We start from the raw sequence: 9,534 nt of genomic DNA on the forward strand, positions 1-9,534 counted from the left end.
TTGTACACAAGATTAACAATAATTTTTTTTCAATTGGGTATACCTCCACATTGACAAATCCATAACTCCTTTCGCATGAGTTTATTGAAACCCTTTAAAGGTACACCTCCTGCCACCGCTGTAGTTAAGGATCCCCCTTTATTAGATGAGGATACTAAGATTTTAGTTTCTAATTTAAAGCTAATATACTATGATTTCACCACAATACAAACTGGTAATTAGTATTACTAATACTTAGTCAAATATAAAAATTGTTCTCTTGAGAAATCCGAATGGATTCAAAAATCATATGTATTCCCTACTTATTATTCCTCAATTATTGCTTACCATTTGTAATCACATTAAAAGTTTAAAGGTCACACCCAGGCAATACATAAATATTTCTATTGTCTTGTTAACTTAGTGCCGATTCACCCGTTTGAGGCAGCACTTGTATGCGGTTGGCTACCCATGTGGTTGCTCATGCTTTGTAGTTAAATGGCAGCAACAAGCCACTACCACTGCTAGTCATACGTCGAGTAGTGCCAGAGCTACATGAGGACACCAGAACAGCCAAATAACAGCGATGTGTAGCAATTCTGTCACAACTAGCGATGAGAGAATGCCCGTTCTTTGAGCTTAGTATCAAACACACTCAATGAGAGAGAGAGAGAGAGAGAGAGAGAGTGTGTGTGTGTGTGTGTGTGTGTACTGTCTCTCAGACACGCGCAGAGAGGGGGAGGGAGAGAGTTTCTGCACCCTCTCAAGGAGTCCATGTTAGTAGTCACTGTGGTCACGCTCCTCAAGGGGGCACACCCACAATGGATCCCGGCCTCATCTGATTGCCACAATACGATGCATATACTTGAGGATCGATCCCGATGGGATCGTCCGAGTGCATGGGTGGTTGGACAACAGTTCACTAGATGACTGGGCCATTGCCTATGATGTTCTTGACCCTTGTTCTATCCCAAACATTTGTGGTTCATATGGACTATGCAATGTTGACTGCACCTGCTTGGACGCTTCCTTTGGTAACAGCAACGGTGGCCAAATGACTCCTTTACTCTTATCAATCCTCTCACACCTGATGAGGGCCCACGAGCAAGCCTCTGGTTTGTGACACGAAAAACACCTCCACCCATGACTAATACTTCTTAGAAGTCCATAATGTGGACTATGGGGGCCCCTAGTTCAGTGATGGCAACACTAGTGCTTCCTTGGATGAGTACAAGTGTGCAATGCTACCTTCTTTTTTATTGGCATTGGTACTTGCTTCACACTAACCAAAATGCCTATAGAATGTGTGTTTTGTCCCAAGCATAGAATGTGTGTTTTGAGCTAGGCTTTAGGCTAGAGGAATTGACATTGAAATTCAATTGGGACATTAAGGGGGGAGGAAGGACACAATAGTGAAGGAGAAGATTATGAGTCTAATTTGCACCATCAGCTAGAAGGACTACACATTGTTGAAGGGCCGTTGCCATGAGATTTTCTCCTTGAGAGCAGCATAATCAACTTGTTCAATCTTTGTACGAGGATCATGACCAAAATCACTACTATGCTAGAGAAGAATGTTTGGTAATGCATATGTTGAAAGAGTGATCGTTTTGAGGCTAGTTGCTAGTTAGGCTTGGAGAGCTGGCATCACCATCCACTCTAATCGCCCTTGTGACAAGGTGGTGCACAATAAGAGTAATGAATAATCAAATCACAATTAGCCAATGTTTGTTGAACTTTAAAAAGATAGCATCCCCTATTTTCACTATCTAGTTATAGGGCTTTGATCTATCATCCATCTTCTAATTATCATCTTGTTTCATACTCTCAAAAATACTTTGTCAAGAAAAGCTAGATCAATCATCTTGTGGCCATTAAAAAAGTTATTCCTATCATTTCTTTTGTATGGTGAAGGCTAGCCAACATCACCTGTATCTTTGAAGATTATGTATGGCAAGATGAGGCTATGATGCACTTCATCTTTGTTCCTAAATGTGTGACTTGATTTTCATGATTGAGGTGTTTTTATGGGAGTTCTAGTATTTGACCCCACCCTCTATATGACCACTATTATCCAAGACACTATCAAACAAGCTAAGTTGTGTCTCTCACCACCACTCAGTTTCCGTTCTGAGCATTTCTTCTTTTTCTATCCCACACATTAATGGATCGAATTTGACAACTTGGTTTAACATTTTACAACAATTGCTTGAGTACTAGTAACTTTCAATAAGAACTCCATAGTAAACTATGATTCCTTGTTTGTGTTGCCCATCTTGTTTAGCATGTCCTTTAAATGTTCTTTTGATATTTTTGCACAACTTTTGCATTGTGGTTAGTAGGTATTTTCCTAACTAGTTCAATTAGTTTAGTTATGTACTTTATCACAACCATGAATTCCATATCCTTGTATTATTATATCATGACAGTGGTAGTTTTTATGGTACATGAATACATGTTTCGGAGCTAAGTCAACAACATTGGGTTGCACCAGGGAAGTAGGTGTGCTAACTTGAGCCAAGATCTAGGTAAATGCCCCTCTCGTCTCATCAGCAACATCAATCCAATTCAATATTAGTAATCCAAAGCCTAAGCTCTGTCTTCTTATGGTGATTTGAAAATCTATCTTTGTCATCACATTGAGTCTTCTTGGAAACATCATTGTGATGCATGATGCTATTGCTAGCACGAGGAAGGATGCCTTGGTGCCAATAGCTTTGTGGTCTAGCAATGCATCACGTTAGTTTTGTGCTCATGAAAATAAAAAGTATTGTATCGTCGTTTGGTAGAGAGCACTTGTATATTGACTTCTCATGGTTATATTCAATATATGTAAATTTCAAGTTTGTTACGGGTCCCCGTAAATGTCTGCCAAAGAAGATCGCACCTCCTCCATAAGTTCATGGCTTGCGGTCCAAGACTATCAGATGGACAGTGAGTAAGGAGAGGCTACTTTCAAAACATCAAGGGATCAAAATCCATCTGAGTCTTACTTGGTATCGGAGAATCCTATTGTGCATGCAAATCCCATTGCACACCAATAACCAGCTTCGCTACCAATGATGAGCGATGTCGGTACTGGTGCTCGCCAGCAAGCTATAGGCCCATCCCACACCGCTAATACAAAAGCTATAACCTAGGTAAACGATTGGATGTTAACACGAGAAATGTCATTCCTAACACACAATGTCATAACAAACTACTTGGCAAAGAATTAGAGAGTGATATTTTGCAAAATGTAGTTGATACCTTCCAATCAAGAGGGGATCAAAGCCTCCACTTGTGCCTTTATGTAGACTAGTCCTGAATGAGATAATAAGGATTGTGGGTGCGCATGTTGAAAAGTTCAACGATGTCTTTGATAGATATGCCTATACGACTTCTAGTGCTCCTTTTCTCGTGCCCGTCATGTGGCCCTATTTTGACACAATCATGGAGATGACAAATCTTGACTTACATGTGTGGGGGTCAGTTTGGGAAACTAAGAATGATGAGTTTGAAAAGAAGCTTCATGGCACTATTTGGGAGGATCTTATCAACAAGAAATTCATTATTTGGGATGGGAACCATTGATTCAAGAAGTGGCATAATCGCATTTGTGAAAGTATGTTTCTTACACTAGGATTGTCTATTATTTATAGTCACACAATGTGCATCATCACTGTTGTCTTGCTTTGCTCACAACATGGTCCCATATGGCAATCCATCATATGAGAGTGCGATATCAATTCTTCGAGGTTACAAAGAAGAGAGAGGGCAAGATCTTAATGGCACTACAAGCACAAAATGAGTAAGTCTAATAGGACCCTTTTAGAGTACTCCCCTTGCCGTTTTGTATTTTTTTCCTTTGCTTCTCATACGGTCATGTATTCATAGTTTAGTCAATTGTTGCAGGATAGCATGGACCAATGTTTCCCCGACACTCACATGAGATTTTATTTTCAAAATTTTGGGCTAGCTAACAATGATTCAGTGATGAGCAACTTGGGCGCTAATGTGTCTAGATGGGATGAATATGATATGGTCATAGAAAGGGGAATAGGTGCGCCAAGGTACAATACCCCAACCACACTATTGGGATAGCGTGTATGGAAGGTACCTCATGTTGTCTTGTCAATCTTTTGTTCACTGACACTATGTTGAAGTAACTCTGAAATACTTGGAATACTTATGTTTACTATATGATCATGGCTTAAAACTATAGTGCAAGTTTGCACATGTTGTACAAACAACAATTGTAGATGTGGATAGGACACAGCTTAGTGATGCAAAATGTCACATCAAAACATAACAAGGTCATTAAAAACATAGATTCACAATTCAAAGATAGAGCATACAAGATACATATTATTGCAAACCCGGTGAATGGAGAGGGGTTCTTCCAGTTGCTCTTCTCATATGATTGGACGAAGAAGAGTGTGGTACCAATAATGAAGAGAAAACTTTATATTCTTACAATGTCTAAGGTCAATCTTGAAAGGTATAGCATTTAGTTTCACATGATTAATATTTGCATGGCAATGTGCTTGGGAATTGCACCTAACTCTCTACTTGTTGTAGAAAAAAAAAGAGATCTTGCGCATGCTAATTAGTAGCAAAACTCAAGATACCATTTGGTGATAACAAGAGGATACTTAGGCTTGTAAGAAATTGTATTGAGAATATATATTGCAAACATGTGAGGATCTTATTGAGGAGTTACAGGTAGCAACTATTGAGTTACCTTCAAACTTTTGCAAGTACTGGAGAGATACTCAAAGCAAACATGTCAATGAAGCATTCCACGGTCTATGGAAAGATATGAGCATAAGTAAAGAAGCAAAGAAACAATCACAACTAGAATAATCCTCAAGGAGAGTGGCGTATATGTAAGTGCTTAGTTTGAACAATGTATTGTTTATCCTTGTAGAGTAACACAATAAATAATACAATTACCTACATTGTGCAAGTTGGTGAGGACCTTAGAAAGGAAGGAAGGTTTGGATATGCTAGAGCCTATGTTGGTTTGGGAAAATATAGAGGCATCTGGGGCCATGTATCAAGACTCATGAAAGGAATAAGAAATCAATGCTTGGGAGTATAGAGTGTATGTGCTCATTCCACTATCTGCATGAACACATCCATCCCTCCAAGCAAGCCCTTTGAAAAGATAAACAATGAAAATGGCTATTTGATTATAACCTAGTATATCATTTTTTCTCAATAGATAACATGATGTGATAATGTGTGAAGTAGATTTTCAAGCAACTTAGCACAAGCAAGGGGAGGGGAATGAGGATAATGAAGATAATGAAAAAGAGAGAGAGGATGAAAACATAAGCATGCTAGATATGCTCATCCAGATGGAGACCGAGTTAGGTTCCACTAGTAGCAAGAGAATAGGGTCTACCTTGTATGTCTCAAGATGAGTCTCACACAAAGAGAATCTTGGACAACGAAGCAAACAACCAACGACAAAGGAGAGAGGTGTTTATTAGTATGGCAAAGGTCCTTGTAGAGGATATAGGAACCCTTGTGAAGCAGCCTACCATGTGAGTATTTTTAAATTGTTTTGATACTTTCATAACTTTTTTTTGTGTCTACTATTGACTTCTTCATGTGAGTTACACTACGCAAAGTAGATGACTTTTTGAAGAATATTGATAGTATATTATGCCACGAGGGGGAAGCCATCTACGACTGTGGTCAAGCTCATGGGGGTCGACTTTCCCACCAATCTTGCTATGGAAATGATGGAGTCTATAGACCCTCCACATGGAATCATTTCTTTGTTTCTCTGTCGATGGCTATTCCATCATTTGAAATCAAATATGTTGCAAATGAGGGATGGTTTTGTGATATATGGCAATACAGACCATTTGTCTAATGTTATCAAGCATGCAAAAAAGACCAAGGTTTATACCTTGACCTTGCTAGTCGACCATGGATGTGTGCACGCGCGTGTGTGCGCGTGGGCGTGTGCGTGTGCAAACCTTGACCTTGCTAGTCGAGCATGGATGTGTGCGTGTGCATGTGTGCGCGCGTGCGCGCGCGCGTGCGCGCGCGCGCGCGCGTGCGCGCGCGTGCGTGCGTGCGTGCGTGTGTGTGTGTGTGTGTGTGTGAGGAAGAGATTTGTATCATGTCCTTCTATATTGAGTTTCACATGTCTTGTATCAAGTGAAGTTCCCATAAGAACTAAAAGCATTTTTTATTGTTAAGATGCAGACTCTCATGGTCATAATTTTCTCAAAGAAGGAATATCCTCAACCCATTATGAAGCGAGATAGAGTTTGCCATATGAGCACACCAAAGTAGGCAATGAATATCTATGAAAAGGGTCAAAGCTATCATCACACTTTTATATTTGATATTTATTCAAATATGTAAATAATAAATGTACCTAATGATTATGAATAACACTTTATGGCAACCAATGGTGTACTTTGTGCATGTGGCCATTATCTACTTTTATCAAGAGGAGAGACATAATAGTCGATACATTTATTGGATGTGAGAGGCATAGTCAACAAGCAAGAACCTTAACTGACATTACTTGGATATAAAGAGTAACAAGCATCTTGTTTTTCATGCTTTGTCGGCTATTTACAATTATGTAGTTTTATGAACTCTATTCATGACAAGTATTGAATATGAATAATTACCCGGTATGTAATTGACTTTACCACAGTTTAGATTATATGATGTCTCTATCATTGTTGCTTCCACCATTAGATATACAATAAAAATTATATATTTTTTATAAAAGCATTATGAAATTTTTCCAAAATGACCAACAAAGGCTCTAAAGTAATTTAACTATATGTGAAACTAGTTTTGCATGGGTATCTTTAAAGATATTTTGATCAATGGTTGATTGGCATTTAAGCTCAATTTTTTTAAATATGCACCATGAGTATAGACTCTACCTAATAAGACATGTCTTGTGAAAAAGAGTGCCCCAAGTACTGAAATGATAGTGCAAAGAGAAAACTTGACACAACCCTTGAAAAGTAGTATATATACTTGAAAAGGTTAGCTTGACCTTTGGAAAAAGCAAAGCATACCTTTGAAAAGTTAGCCTCTTTTAAAAGAAAGTTGTCTATCTTTGCACTTATAAATATGTTGGATATGGTGTGCTTTCCCTCCTCTCTAATTTCCATTTCCAATTATCTTGCTTTTTTTTTTCTCTCAAGGTGATGGAAACTAAGAGTGACTTCCCCAAACCATGGCACCACTCATCCATAAATCAATGTAAACAAAATGTCACCCTTTTTATTTCATGGCTCAAATGTTCAAATATACAAGCCCGCTAAAAAGCACACCCAATGGGAACATTTGGCAAAAGATGGCATGTTGCACTAATGCTTTCATATGCAAACTTCCATTGTAGGTCATCTAAAAACCAAAATCTTGCCCTTCCAACGCTTTGGTAAGTCTTCCATGTCAAACATTCAAAGTGCCCTCTATACTTGGACATGTGGCATCCATGAAAACCACTTGTAGCATCATTGATTCATTTTCACTCATTTTCTGTTAAACAATCACCACTATAATCACTCACAATGAATTAGCAAATAGGTTAGTTTTTTACACACACAATCAAAAACTAATATTCATTGGTCTAGTAAGATCTTTAAGAACTTGGACTCTTACTACTACAAAGATTTGATTTAAGTACTTGTGTTCTCATTAATATAACTACTACATTTGGGAAATTATTGAATTGGTTTTAAAACTTATTAGATTAGTATTCCTGAAAAAAATCACTTACCAAGCTATTCACTCAACTTAATAGACTAAATATATTGGAGACTTACCACTATAAAAGCTTGTGCGAAAGTGGGATCTTCAACTTGCCCTAAATAAAAGTGCAAAATGAAGTTAGAGAGTCAAAAACTCGAGCGTCTCAACAAATCAAGACAAAAAAGAGCATCTCAAGACACTCTGATTGGGCATGAGAAAATATCTTTGAAAAATAGAAATCATGCACTTTAGTGTAAAACTTAAAATTGTTTATTAGTCAAAAACATATAAATTAAACACCATGGAGACTACCTATGCAAATATATTCAGAAGAGCCAAGGAGGGCACAGTTTTGGCCCAAGGTACTCTTTTGGCCCAAAACTAAGCAACTATATACACTAATTGTACATAAGTAAACTAACAACATATAGTTGTCACATACAAGTGAAATAATAAAATGCAATGACTTGGAGAGAATCATGGTCCAAGACGAGACTAGAGGATGGCATGGTCCTACGCTGTAAAATAGAAAGTAGTTCAAATGTGTACATTAAAAGTTAAAATTGCACAAAAAGGAAAAAAGAGGGATGCAAGGGAAATGCTCAAATTTTTTTGAGATAAAGAATCGCTCAAATGTGCAAGATCTTCATTGTTTTTAAATCAAAAAACAAAAGATTACAAGAAAAAGGTCACTTGAAATGAACAATCCCATGCCCATCTCTTATTTTTGAAAAGATAAATCATCCTAATTTTGCCTAATGGCTAATATTTTCACAAGCTGCCTTCGTAAAGTTGATGCATCAACCTTCAACAACCATGATGCCATTTCTCGCCCCTCCACTAACCGCAATTATTAAGTTTATTAGTATCAACATCCCAACATAGGTCCAATCAAGACAAACAAAACATGCACAAACATTTGTGCATTCACTGATATTTTTTCTAAGTACATGGAAACAATTCCTCGTTAGCTCTAATGCACTTGAAGTTATTTAAGTTATTCTAAAGCGGTTGGACACTTTACCAATCTGTGTGACACATTCTTGTTCAATTTTTCAATGCATTGAGCTCTTAAGCAATTCTTTTTCAAAGCACTTGCAAATTACTCCTTAAAACTGTACGATGTTCAGAATAAAAAGCAAAATTCAGAACCAAGTGGCAAACTCTCAAACTCCAGAGATCGACATATTGTACTTCATTTTGCCTCTTCTAATTTCATGGGCGCTGAAACCCTTCATGAGACCACGTCCCATGCCTTGCATTAAGTTACAAAATATTCAGTTGAGTCAACAAAACACACGCGGGCTGCTTTCCGACTAATTGAGAAAAGGAAAATTTCTTTGAGCTTTCTCGTAAAGAGTAGAAGTTAGTGGACCAGCGGTCGAGAGAAAAGCAGTTCCTTGCATTCGTGAGAAAGAGAAATGTATATTTTGAAAAGGACCATTTGTGAAGGAAAAGAAAAGACCGGTAAGCATGCCCCAAAATCGGCCCCTTTTCGGTAGCAAGTCAAGAAAGATGTCGAAAGGTCTGTTCTTACTTTTTGCAAAAAGATATGCGAGAGTATTTAGATGGGAGGTGAATCCAATGTTGTAGGCTCTGCAGTTGAGCCCTCACATCCACACCCGTAAGCACAAGCTCCAACCACACCTTTACAAAAAACCCCCACCTTCAAACTTGTTACGACCATAAATATCTAGCCACTGATGGAGGAAAATCAGGCATTTCGTAGAGCCATTAAACATCTTCGAGCACCCACCTTTCAAAGACTGAAGTGCAAATATTGAGGAGCCCCTTCTCTACTTTCCCATGGGCTGGTATCGTGGATCATATCCC

Source organism: Lygodium microphyllum, chromosome 15 (assembly GCF_053477565.2).
Source record: "Lygodium microphyllum isolate KBCC chromosome 15, Lygodium_microphyllum_v1.1.10, whole genome shotgun sequence".
NCBI lineage: Eukaryota > Viridiplantae > Streptophyta > Polypodiopsida > Schizaeales > Lygodiaceae > Lygodium > Lygodium microphyllum.